General features: G+C 42.5%; 1 pseudogene; it reads left to right on the forward strand.

The window, feature by feature from the left end:
- Positions 1 to 635: 635 nt before the first annotated feature.
- LOC129655472 (small ubiquitin-related modifier 2-like) lies at positions 636 to 9,199 on the forward strand (annotated as a pseudogene).
- The last annotated feature ends 4,167 nt before the right edge of the window (positions 9,200 to 13,366 follow it).

Genomic DNA, 13,366 nt, shown 5'->3' on the forward strand with positions numbered 1-13,366 from the left:
ACCGCAGCTGCAGCTCCTCCCTGTAGCCCAGACAACTGGGGTCCAGACTCGGGAGACGCCCCCGGCGGGGGAGAGCAGGGCGGGCCTCGGAGGTTGGAGTTTGGTGGGGTGGCTAAGGCCGCAGGCTGGGCTCACGGTACAGGAGCCACGCTGAGGGGTTGGGGGAGGGGTGTTGGTACGATGGAGGCAGGTTGGAGTTGGGACGCGGAGAATGGCCAGTGCGCGGGGAGGTGGGGGAGGAATTGCTGGGGCCGCGCCAGTGCCTCGCCCCGCCCCGTCACCGAGTCGGCCCCACTGCGTGGGATTTTACAACCCAAGTCCCCAGGAGGCGGCGGAGGAGGGAGGGGCCGGCGGGCGCGTTTCCTGGGGGGAGGGGCGCGCTGACTGTGCTGGGGACTGAGGGCGGGGTTCCCCCTCCTTGCCTCAGGTCCAACTCTCGGCGTTTTCTCCTGCGGAGCGACTAGCCTCTACCTCCCCTGCACCCTCCCGGGTCGGAGAGAGGCGTCATCGCCGGTGAGCCTAGCCAGGAAGATCGCTCCTCTTCCCCTCTCCCCTCACCCACCCCTAACCAGGAGAGGGAGGAGCTACACGTCCCTCTATAGAGTTTTTCCAAAACCAGATTAGGAGTCTGCTGCATGCCGGCGGCTGAGCCCCTCTTGCGTTTGTTTGCACGCAGGAGTTTTGACGTCTCGCTAAGCAACGGTGTTTGCCAAGGAGTCCTGGCTGTTTCAGAGAGTTTGCGTCTGTTGGATGCTCCAGTTTGAACAAATCTTTTCCATTGATTTATTTAACCAAGGCGAGGGCAGGCCGTGTTCTTTTTTAAAAATTGTCCTTCATCCAAGTTGTCCTTACATTTTGATCTAAGGGTGTCATAACACCCCAGGTCGTTGCGTAAATGTTTTGTGACAATTTATAAAACCAGAGGAGGAAATATCCTAAAGGGGGAAAAAAAATCACGACCTACAGGAAAATGATTTTAAAAGATGTTGGTCCTTTTCCACCTGTCATCCTCAGTCATCACGTAGTCTCTACCAAAATAATATGTCCATTCGCAGCCTTCAACCTGAGGCAAATCTCCCTCCCCCTATTTCGAGCAAAGTACTAAAACAGGTCTTCTGGTCCTACCTTAGTCACCAGCTGAAACAGTCAGTTCTAGCGTTTCCTTTCTCAAGAATTGCTGACTGAGAATAAACAAAAGCATACAAAATATTAAGTGTTTAGGGTACAGTGCTCTTCCATTGCTTTGTGGCAAGTTACTCTCCCTCATGGGCTTCCCTGATGGCTCAGCCGGTGAAGAATCTTGTAATACAGGAGACAGGCGTTCAATCCCTGTGTGGGGAAGATAGCCGAGAGGAGGAAATGGCAACCCACTCCAATATTCCTACTTGAACAACCCGGGCTACAGTCCATAGGGTCGCAAAGAGTCAGACACAACTAAAGTGACTTAATTACCCATGCACACTACCTCGTGGTGCCTGGTGCCTCAGTTTCTCCATTCCTAAAATGTCACCTGTACCTATAGTATAGAGGTGGTGTAAAGATTTAGGGTTAATGAGATAGTGCAGATCAAGTGCTTAACACAAAGCGCAACGCGTAGGAAAAACTCCATCGTAACTATTATTATTAGTGTTAATGAAAATAGGCTCTGTTTATCAATAAAATAAGGGTTAGGCAATGGCAGTTGGATTGCTCCTTCAGTTAGTTTTTCCACAACCTTTTTCTTTCTCTGACCGTGACCTGACTTTTCAACAGAGGACGGAACTGGAACAGGTGACCATGATTCTGACTGGATGAGAGAAGTGTGCCCTCTTGTGGGCCTCCTATTATGTTACCATGGACGTCCCCCAAGAGAGGAGGAGGATGGTGGCCCTTGTGGTCAGGGCTCTAATCCCACTTTCCCTCAAAATGTCTCCCATGCAGTTTTCTGTCAACTTCCTTGAGAAATATTTTCCGAATAATAATGCAGCTCTTCTCCCTTCTCGTCGCCCTAGATTCCTCTCCCTCACACTCCACATCCATCTATCGGCCACTCCTGTCAGCCCTAATTTATAGATGTGGATACATCACAAACCCCATACCTTCTTACTACCTGCTACACTAGCAACAGTCCAGATATTATTTCTTGGAAAACCTACTGCAGTAAGCGCTTAACTACTCTCCCCACTTCCACTGCTTCACCCTACATTTCATTTTTCACACAGGAACCAATCCTTTTAAAGTAAAAATGAAATATGCTCACTCTCCTCCTGCTCAAAATCTTCTAATTGTCTCCCATCACACCTGGAATAAAACCACACACCTGGCAATGGCCCACGTGATTTGGCTCCTGTCGGACTCTCTTACCTCATCCTCTGTCACTTTTTGTTCATTCCCTCTCCAGTCACATCAGTCTTCTCATTGTTCCTCAAAAAATGTCAAACCTGCTTCTGCTTCAAGATCTTTTCATTTACTGTTTCCATTGTCTTCAAACCCAAATCTTAGCATAGTTTTTCTCCTTACCTCATTCAGGTGTCTGCTCAAATGTCACCTAAGAAAAGACCTCTTGATTATCCTATCTATTATAGATGCAACATAGTCATAATTCTTCTCTAACCAATTACCCTGGTTTATTTTCCTTCATATCTCTTACCAAATCTCGTAAATGTTTGCCTGTTTACTTGATTATTGTTTGTGTTATCTCTAGAATGGATGATGCATACAGATAGGGACTTGGTTGATGCTGCTCATAATACAGTCAGATAATCTCCAATCTAAAAGAGTATATCTTATAAAAGGCACCTAATAAAACACTTGTTAAATGGATAGATAAAAAGAGTCTCATACCTGGAACAGCAGGGAGGCAATCAAGTGTCCCTCAATTAGTATAAGCCTAAAAAAGTTTCATGCTTCCCTAACTTCCTGACTTTATTCCTCAGTGGCTCCTGCTCTAGGATGAAACCTAAGTGGACGTTAAACCTATATGTACATAAATATGTGAATCAAACTATACTCACCCGGTGGAGGAGGGATGGAGAAAGAGGAAAAAAAAAAAAAAAACAATGTAAATAGTGTGGTTAATTCTGTTTACCATTTAACTCAGCAAGTGCATGTACTGAAATAAGCATGAGATGGAAGACATGAATCTGTACTCTCAGTTCCTCTGTGCTCTTCATCATATGATCAATGTGCCGTGCTAGATATTTAAGGGCTTCCCTGATAGCTCAGTTGGTAAAGAATCCACCAGCAATGCAGGAGACCCCTGTTCGATCCGGAAGATCCGCTGGAGAAGGGATAGCTACCCACTCCAGTATTCTTTGGCTTCCCTTGTGACTCAGCTGGTAAAGAATCTGCCTGTAATGCAGGAGACCTGGGTTCAATCCCTGGGTTGGGAAGATCCCCTGGAGAAGAGAAAGGCTACTCATTCCAGTAATCTGGCCTGGAGAATTCCATGAACTGTACAGTCCATGTCCCAAAGAGTTGGACACTACTGAGCCACTTTCACTTTTTAGATATTTAAAGATAAGCTGATTATCTGAATGCATGGCCCTCAAATGCAAGGCAGTTGGGAAAAGAGTTTGAATCCACCACAGTAGCGTGTGCTGCTGCTAAGTCGCTTCAGTCATGTCCGACTCTGTGCGACCCCGTAGAGGGCAGCCCACCAGGCTCCCCTGTCCCTGGGATTCTCCAGGCAAGAACATTGGAGTGGGTTGCCATTTCCTTCTCCAATGCAGGAAAGTGAAAGTGAAGTTGCTCAGTCGTGTCCGACCCTCAGCGACCCCATGGACTGCAGCCTTCCAGGCTCCTCTGTCCATGGGATTTTCCAGGCAAGAGTACTCGAGTGGGGTGCCATTGCCTTCTCCACAGTAGTGTGTGGCCTTGGGCAAACCGCTCACCCTTTTGGTGCTCAGTTTCCTCATCTGTGAAAAAGGCCAGTGATACTGCCTCCTGAATAGGATTGTTATAGGAATTAAATAAATAATATTTGTAAATTCTTAGAGCAGTGCTTGGAATCTAGTTAGCTATATATGAATGTTTTTTAAGAAAACATGTCAAATGTTTGTACTTGATTTTCTCATTTCTCAATACCTTTACAACATAAGGTATTGCTCTACTCTGATTAGTACTGGAATTTTCATTATGGTTTTAGGCCAGTAATTTTCATTTTAGCACCAAACACAGTAATTATTTTACAGCCATTTCTACTCTAGCATTTATGCTTAGCTATAAATTCCAATTAGGCCTAAATATCCCAAACTTTGCAAAAAAGAAATTGTACCTTCAGGGGGTCACTCATTCTATTATAGTTGAATAAAAGATGTTCCTTACTTTTTAGTTTTTTAAGCTTTTCTTGGCCATCTTTTCTATAACATAATATTGTTATTTGGGAATTGAGTGTCAGTCAACTCTACAGAAAAACATATACCAGTGCTTTTCCTAAATATGTGTGCCAAGTCATCCCTGAACCAGGGAAACTGGGCCAGATAATCTCTAGAAGGCTTTTTAGCTCTGTTTTTCTGTGGTTTTCATGAAAAATAGCTCAGAAATGAGAGGTTTAGGACTTAGCACTATGTTAACTGTGCCTGGTTGCTTTGTGAATCATGGACAACAGAGATGGTTTAAACTCTACTGTGTTATTTGGAACAGACTAGATTCATATTCAGATTCAACAAGAACAAAATCTGTTTGAATTGAAGACAGTATGTCAATACCTTTTCAGGCTCAACATTTTACCACTCTTTCCAAGGCCTCATTCACACATATCTGCATCAAGGCCTCTTAAGAAAGAACTGGGGACTTCCCTGGTGGTCCAGTGGCTAAGACTCAACACTCCCAATGCAGGGGGCCCAGATTTCATCCCTCCTCAGGAAACTTTATCCCACATGCTGCAACTAAAGTTTGAATGCTACAACTAAAATATATATATATAATATCCATATAATTATATATATAATTACATACATATATATATCCTGCATGTTTCAAGGAAGACCGAAGATCATGAGTGTCATAACTAAGACCAGGAACAGCCAAACAAATAAGTAAGTATTATTTTTGAAAAAGATGGACTGGAAACCCCTCCTGCCAATGTTTGTTAAAATCTCCTTGAGATTACATATGATACATTAATAAACATGCCTCCTGTAGTCTATACCTTAGTTATAGTACCATCATTCATATATTCATTCCTTCAATAAATAGTGACTGAAGGCTTAACACATACTAGGAATTATGCTAGGGCTGGCCACTTGATTATCCAAGTTAGAAATCTAGGAGTTAACTTAAATACACTCCTGACCCTTGCTCCCAACATATTAGATCAGTCACCAAACTTGTGTCAATACTACTCTCTAAATATCTCTTGAATTTTTGTTCACCTCTCTATTCACTCCCCCTGTCATGATGTTGGTAAAGCGCGGCTAAGCCCAGCTACTGTAGAAAGCAGAGCATAAGGTATTCTAGCGAGGAGGGACCAGCCCTGCATGGTGGAGTGAGGGGGAAGAAGGGCTGAGGCAAAGGAAGTTGTAATTTGGTGAGATGCACTGTATTACCACACTGGTTACTCTTGTCACCACCAAAAATAACTCAGCAGGCATGGGACTTCTCCACGAGAGAGAGAGAGAGAGGGAGAGGGAGAGAGAGAGAGAGGAGGGGAGTGTACCTGCTGTCATGTCTCCTGGCTCCATTTGCCATTAGTGAATGTTTACTTCTCAGAGAACTAACAGCCCCCCAATTTCTGGGCTGTATCATCTGACCATGTCGTGGCTTGTAGGAGGGCAGATCCCACGCCCAAGGTGTGATACTTCATCCGGTTTCAAAAGTAGAGCAGCAACTTCGCACAGATGAAGCTCTTATCAGATAGAGAGAAGAGACAAAGGATTTGAGAAGGAACACAAGGTTTGTGTCTTAATATAAGCAAAGACTTCAGCATTTTTTTGTAACTGCCCACTGTGTAGACTTTGCGCCTGTCACTTCTTCCCTTCTAATTCATTCTGCATGCAGTACCTGGACTCACCTTCCAGATTCACATCTTTCATCAGGTCTCCCCAGTTTATACCATGGCATGTCAGGTTCCACTGTATCCCCTGGCCTGTTTATCAGTCTTCTTATTAAAGACAATTTTACCAAAAAAATAGACAGTCAGTCCTATCAAGCTTTCGTTAGCATTTATTGGGGGTTTTTTTCTGACTCAAAAATTAAAACACTGATTTTGGAAAATAATAAAAGTCTAAAAAAGGAAATAAAAATCAGTTACCTTTAAGGAGAAAACTTCTGTTAACATTTTGGAGTACTGTCTGGCCATGTTTTATCTTTGCATATATATGCATGTTTTTAATTCTCAGGCATATGGTTATACTTCAATAATTACTACTTTGAAGTTTATATTCAATCAAAAATATATGTCAAGACCACTCAAATTGTTCAACTTTATGGCAATTTTTCATTTCTTTGTTTTATTGTCCTGTTACTTAAGTGTGCTTTGAAAATGTATGTTTACATTTCAGAAATAGAGCACATTAAAAAAGCCCTCTGGGGGAAAAAACTCTCTGTAAACATACCTTCTTTTCAATATATTTTCCTGCTTTGTTTTGAATAAAATAGCTTAATAATAAATAATAAATAGATTAATCTAAAAATCATAATGCAACTAACTATTAACATTTGTTCTGCTACACTGAGAAAGATAATTTAAGGCAATTATATGCTGCTTTCCACATCATGGCCTAAAACTTTATACAAAAGTTGCCCTATATTAGGGACTTAACAAAAAATTATTTTATGATTCTGTGTGTGTGCTCATTCTCTCAGTCATGTCCAACGCTTTGCCATCCCATGGACTGTAGCCCACCAGGCTCCTCTGTCCATGGGATTTTTCAGACAAGAATAAGGGAACAGATTGTCATTCCCTCCTCCAGGGGACCTTCATGACCCAGGGATCGAACTTCTGTTTCCTCCTTGGCAGGTGGATTCTTTACCACTGAGCCACCTGTGAAGCCCTTTATGATTCTATAAATACCAATATAACATTTTAACTTTTTTATCAATAAATTGGTATATTAGCATCACAAATTACTATTTTTTCCTAACCTATCAAGTATGGACTGTCCATAGCAGTTGATTAAAGTGCTATGTGTTTTAAAAAAAAAACTCTGTCAAGCCTAGATCTTGAAAGCAATAGCAGAGAAAGTTAATCTTTAAAAATCATTAAGCTTTGTTAAAACTGCATCAACATATCCACACACACAAAAAGCTACTAAATAGCGAATGCTTGTGTAATTTATTTAAATTTTAAAAATCTAAAGTTTAAGAAACTATGAAATCAAATTGAATGCATATTAGTATGAAAACCCTTGTATGAGGTTTATTACAGCAACAGAAACACCACCATCCTAACTTTTCTAAAACTTATTTTAAACCATCACTTCAACTGGATAAAGCTTTTAGAATGCAGATAACATCACACAAAAATGATCTTAGAAAAGTGTAGTTATAATTTTGAATATTGGGACATTTAACTATTTAGTCTTTATTTAATGACTGAAGTCTTTGTTCCTTGAGAATATTAATATATTTATAAATGAAAGACATCTCTTGTCTAATGATTTGTTAGAGAACCACTCATGGTTCATTAGATAAGCATTAGATTATTTTACTTCATTCAATTAGAAAAAAAAATCTGTATGTTGGCCATGTTTCATTTCACACATGATATTATTTTCTTAAGCCTTCAATTTAAGGGTATAAATTATAGAAAGCAAAGCATAACATTCTCAACTAACATTCCAATTATATTCAAATGACTCAAACTGTAAGTAATCATTTTTAAAATCTAAGTTTTCAAAAGTATATTAAAACAAAACATAATCTGATTCATATTAACTACCAGCTCATTTATACTTAAGAATCAAGTTTTTTTAGTTACAAAAGCAGATTAAAAATTTCCCCTGCTCTTAGAAACAGAGTTCCGATGTACATAATGAATCTAAGTCAGCATTCACAAAGGCTACCTAAAATTCTATCATCTTTCAGCCCAATGTCAGGTTAACCATAATTATGCAGAAACAATTCAAAATTAGAGTTTACAATGGAAGTGTCAGCAAGTCATAACTTAGATATCACCAAAGTCGTAACTTTAGATATAACATCACAGATATTATACTGTTTCCCATCAAATACAACAGATGACAATATACAACAGACAGAGTTTCCAGAAAACTAAAGCTATCAGAGCTATAAATAAGCAACGCATTATATACTGGAACACAGCAAGGCCAAAGCATTAATGCTATTAAAAAGGGAATAGGATGTGAAACAAACGTCTCTAAAATATAAAACATAAGCAGATCACAAACCAAAACATGTCACTTTACATTTATTTATAAATCTATGTTTCGGTAATTATTTTTATAAAGAAAACATTTATTTCTACACTGTGTCAGGCAGTGATTCTTTTTTTCTGCCTCCCTGAATACGGTGCACTCTTCAGACCCTTTTCCTGACTGGCATTATTACATCAAGATTTCTCCTTGCTGCCACGGCCTTCTGCCGCTCCTGGCGCGGCTTGGAGGTTCCCTGCGGTTCTTTGGTGCTGGTTCCCTGCGGACCTGGTGCCGCCTTTGTGAAGCGGCTGCTGAGGAGACTCAGCGCTCGCCGTGGCGGACGAAAAGGAAGGAGTCAAGACTGAGAACAACGATCGTATTAATTTGAAGGTGGTGGGGCAGGATGGTTCTGTGGTGCAGTTTAAGATTAAGAGGCATACACCTCTCAGTAAACTGCTGCTGCTGCTGCTGCTAAGTCGGTTCAGTCGTGTCCGACTCTGTGCGACCCCATAGACGGCAGCCCACCAGGCTCTGCCGTCCCTGGGATTCTCCAGGCAAGAACACTGGAGTGGGTTGCCATTTCCTTCTCCAATGCATGAAAGTGAAAAGTCAAAGTGAAGTCGCTCAGTCGTGTCTGACTCTTCGCGACCTCATGGGCTGCACCCTACCAGACTCCTCCGTCCATGGGATTTTCCAGGCAAGAGTACTGGAGTGGGGTGCCATTGCCTTCTCATTTTCAGTAAACTAATGAAGGCCTATTGTGAAAGACAGGGTTTGTCAATGAGGCAGATCAGATTCCGATTTGACCGGCAGCCAATCAATGAGAAAGACACACCTGCAGTTGGAGAAGGAAGATGAAGATACAATTGATGTATCAGCAGCAGACAGGAGGTGTCTACTAAAAAGGGAACCTGCTACTTTACTCCAGAACTCTGCTCCTCCAGACCAAGAAGACATTCTCAAATAGAAAGCTACAATTTGGTTCCAGCACATGCTGACTACTACAGTATAGTTTCTCTATTCTTTCGTTTTCCCTTTCCCCATTCCTTTATTGTACATAAAGTAACTGGTGTATGTGCACAAGCATATTGCATTTTTTAAAAAACTAAATCGCCAGTGGTATGTTTTGATCGACATCAAATGGAGATAGGTTGGGGAAAATTACTGATTCTGTGAAAATACCCTCTTTTCTCCATTAGTGGCATGCTCATCAGCTGTTATTTTTATATTCCAGTAAGTCATTTTGCTCTCACTGTTTAACAAAAAAAGAACAACATAAAAATTCTTGCATACCTTGTTCGATTGGCCAATTTTAATGTTTTTTATTTATCATTGTAAAGCCAAGGTCAATTTTATAACTTTTTTTGTATGTAGCTGTTTTTTGTACTTTTTGTACGTAGCTGTTACATGTAGGCTGATTTATCTTTAAGTAGGGATAAATGGCTTCCCTTGTGACCAGGCTGGTAAAGAATCCACCTGCTATGTGGGAGACCAGGGATCGATTCCTGGGTTGGGAAGATCCCCTGGAGAAGGGAAAGGCTACCCTCTCCAGTATTCTGGACTGGAGAATTCCATCGACTGTATAGTCCCTGGGGTTGCAAAGACTTGGACACGGCTAAGCAACTTTCACTTAAATTACTCTAAAAGAAATGAATCCTAGATAGTTTTCCATTCAAGTGTCTTGTTGTTTAAATAAGCTTCTTGTTTAAAATGAAGAAAACAAACAAAAAAGATTTCTCCTTAAGAAACATTGAGCAGGCTCCGGAGTTCCTTCTTCCTCTGCCCAACTCAGGGCTCTGCTAGCCTGTTTCTATCCTCAGGGGCCTGTCCTCCTATGGATGAAGTGGTGGGGGAGTCGGGGGGCATGCTTGAGCTTCTGTGCTGCCTGTTTACCACCAGCCACAGGCAGGCCTTGAGGGATGGGGCTCTTTCTGCTAATGCTTCTAAGCCATACAAATCTAATGAAGTTCCACTTTAGTTTTCTCTTAGTGTAGGAGTCTTAACACTTCTTGCTGCCTATTCCCAGAGGAGGCAGCCACAAACCCCACTGTTCTCAGTCTAGCCTGAATCTATCTGGATGTTTCTATCACCTCCTCACACAGACTCCACCCCAAAAGGGGTGAAGAAGTGTGGGCACCTGTATCCAACTTCCTTCTCCTAATCCCTCCTTTCATCTCCCCTCCCTAAACTGAAGCTTTCCCTAAACTTCCCTTTTGGACTGGAGGGCTCTGCTCTTACATCTCGTTTTACTTCTGTGCAAGGTAACCTTTGCCCTTTCTCTTCCCTGGGGCCACAGTGGTGGATTGGCTGCAAAGGAACACAATTTATGGTAGGAATTAAAAAAAAATACACATCAGTTCAGCATGTTCTAGATAATCCTCATTATGCTATGGTAAATGTTATCCAACATTGCTGATAACTACACAGTTTTCAAAGCACTTTCTTATCTGTTATCTCATTACCGTCATGTTACAACAGGATGGTTGGGTTCCCAGAAAACAGACTCTGAGACAGAAATTTACATGGAGGGAGTTTCTGGGGGTGAGGGCTCTCAGGAACAGCATCGGCAGGGGATTGAAGGAAACAAAACTGGGCAGATAAAGAGGTTGGGCTGTGATGCGTGGAACACAGGGCTTGGCCAGTCTCACACAGAGCTCTGGAATTGGGATAACACTTCATATTTTTACCAAATTGAGGCAAGAGGGCCTGTCCTTTACAGTCCTGAAATTACAGTCATTGCATATGAGCTGCTTCCTGGGAAGAGGATGTGACCTTGGGTAGGGCAGCTGCTTTTAGCTACAAGCAATTCTCTAGAGGGACTAAGATGAGAACTGTTAGCCAACGAGCCCCAGGCGGCTGGAGAATGAGTGCTGCAGCCCTGAAGCGGGGCTTGGGGAATCATCAGGGCATCCACTGTATTTTACCAAAAGTGAACCTGCTTTCTGCCCCTTCTCCATATTTCATGCATGGGAACCTGGGACACTGGGAGCATAACAAGATCAAGTTCTCAGAGCCAATGAGTAACTTGCTGTGTTCATGGCTCAGGCATGTCCAGCTTTTTGTGACACCGTGGACAGTAGCCCACCAGGCTCCGCTGTCCATGGAATTCTCCATGGATACTGAGTGAGTTGAATTCCAGTATCTTGCTGGTTGAGTTCCAGCAAGAATACTGGAGTGGGTTGCCATTTTCTTCTCCAGGGGATCTTCCTGACTCAGAAATCAAACCCCCGTCTCCTGCATTATAGGCAGATTCTTTACCATCTGAGTCACAAAGAAAGCCCAGTGAGTAACTGACATATTTTATTTGGCCTGCAAAATAATTCTATCAGGTATATCTTGTTAACCTCCCTTTTGCTGGCTCTCTGTGCACCAGTGCCAAACAAAAATATGGAGACAGAGCTATGGAGAAGAAGGAAAGACTGACTTTATTTCTTTGCCAGGCAAAGGGGGAACACAGTAGGCTAGAGCCTCAGGAACTATGCCCCTGCCTCACTCCTGGGGAGCGTGTGTGTGTGCGCACGCTCGTGCACACGCGCACGTGCACACCCACGCACACACTCAGTTGCATCTGACTCTTTGCAACCCCATGGACTCTACCTCACGAGGCTCCTCTGTCCATGGGATTCTCCAGACAAGAATACTGGAGTGGGTTGCCATTCCCTTCTCCAGGGGCTCTTCCCAACCCAGGGATCAAGTCTGTGTCTCCTGCATTGCAGGTGATGTCTTTACTACTGGGCCACCTGGGAAGCCCACCCCTGGGGAATAGGGAGAGGATATGTAGTCAAGCGTTCTTACTCTGTTCATAAGGTTCCAGATGAGCCAAGAACTTCCAGATGTACAAGCTGGATTTAGAAATGGCAGAGGAACCATAGATCAAATTACCAATATTCATTGGATCATAGAGAAAGCAAGGGAATTCCAGAAAAGCATCTACTTCTGCTTCACTGACTACGCTAAAGCCTTTGACTCTACGGATCACAAAAACTGGAAAATTCTTAAAGTGATGGGAATACCAAACCACCTTACCTGCCTCCTGAGAAATCTGTATGCAGGTCAAGAAGCAACAGTTAGAACTAGACATGGAGCAAAGGACTAGTTCCAAACTGGGAAAGGAGCGCAACAAGGCTGTATACTGTCACCATGTTTATTTAACGTCTGTGAAGAGTACATTATGTGAAATGCTGGGCTGGATGAAGCAGAAGCTGGAACCAAGATTGCTGGGAGAAATATCAACAACCTCAGATATGCAGATGATACTACGCTAATGGCAGGAAGTGAAGAAGAACTAAAGAGCTTCTTGATGAGGGTGGTGGAGGAGAATGAAAAAGCTGGCTTAAAACTCAACATTCAAAAAACTAAAATCATGACTTATGGTTCCATCACTTCATGGCAAATAGAAGGGGGTAAAGTGGAAGCAGTGACAGATTTTATTTTCTTGGGCGCCAAAATTTGTATAGACAGTAACTGCACCCAGGAAATTAAAAGATGCTTGCTCCTTGGAAGAAAAGCTATGATCAACCTAGACAGCCTATTAAAAAGCAGAGATATTACTTTGCCAACAAAGATCCATGTGGTCAAAGCTACGGTTTTTCCAGTAGTCAGGTATGAATATGAGAGTTGGACCATAAAGAAAGCTGAACACTGAAAAATTGATGCTTTTGAATTGCGGGTTAGAGAAGACTCTTCAGAGTCCCTTGGACTCCAAGGAGATCAAACCAGTCAATCCTAAAGGAAATCAGTTCTAAATATTCTTTGGAAGAACTGATGCTGAAGCTGAAACTCCAATATTTTGGCCACCTGATATGAAGGACTCACTCATTGGAAAACACCCTGATGCTGGGAAAGATTGAAGGCAGGAGGAGAAGGGGACGACAGAGGATGTGATGGTTGGATGGCATCACTGACTCAATGGACATGAGTTTGAGCAAACTCTGAGAGATGGTGAAGGACAGGGAAGCCTGGTGTGCTGCAGTCCATGGGTTGCAGAGTTGGACACCACTCAGTGACTGAACAACAACAGCAATGTGTAGTCAGGCAGGCTACGTGATAAGGATCAAGGCAGTAACAGT

This window comes from Bubalus kerabau, chromosome 1 (assembly GCF_029407905.1).
Source record: "Bubalus kerabau isolate K-KA32 ecotype Philippines breed swamp buffalo chromosome 1, PCC_UOA_SB_1v2, whole genome shotgun sequence".
Classification (NCBI taxonomy): domain Eukaryota; kingdom Metazoa; phylum Chordata; class Mammalia; order Artiodactyla; family Bovidae; genus Bubalus; species Bubalus kerabau.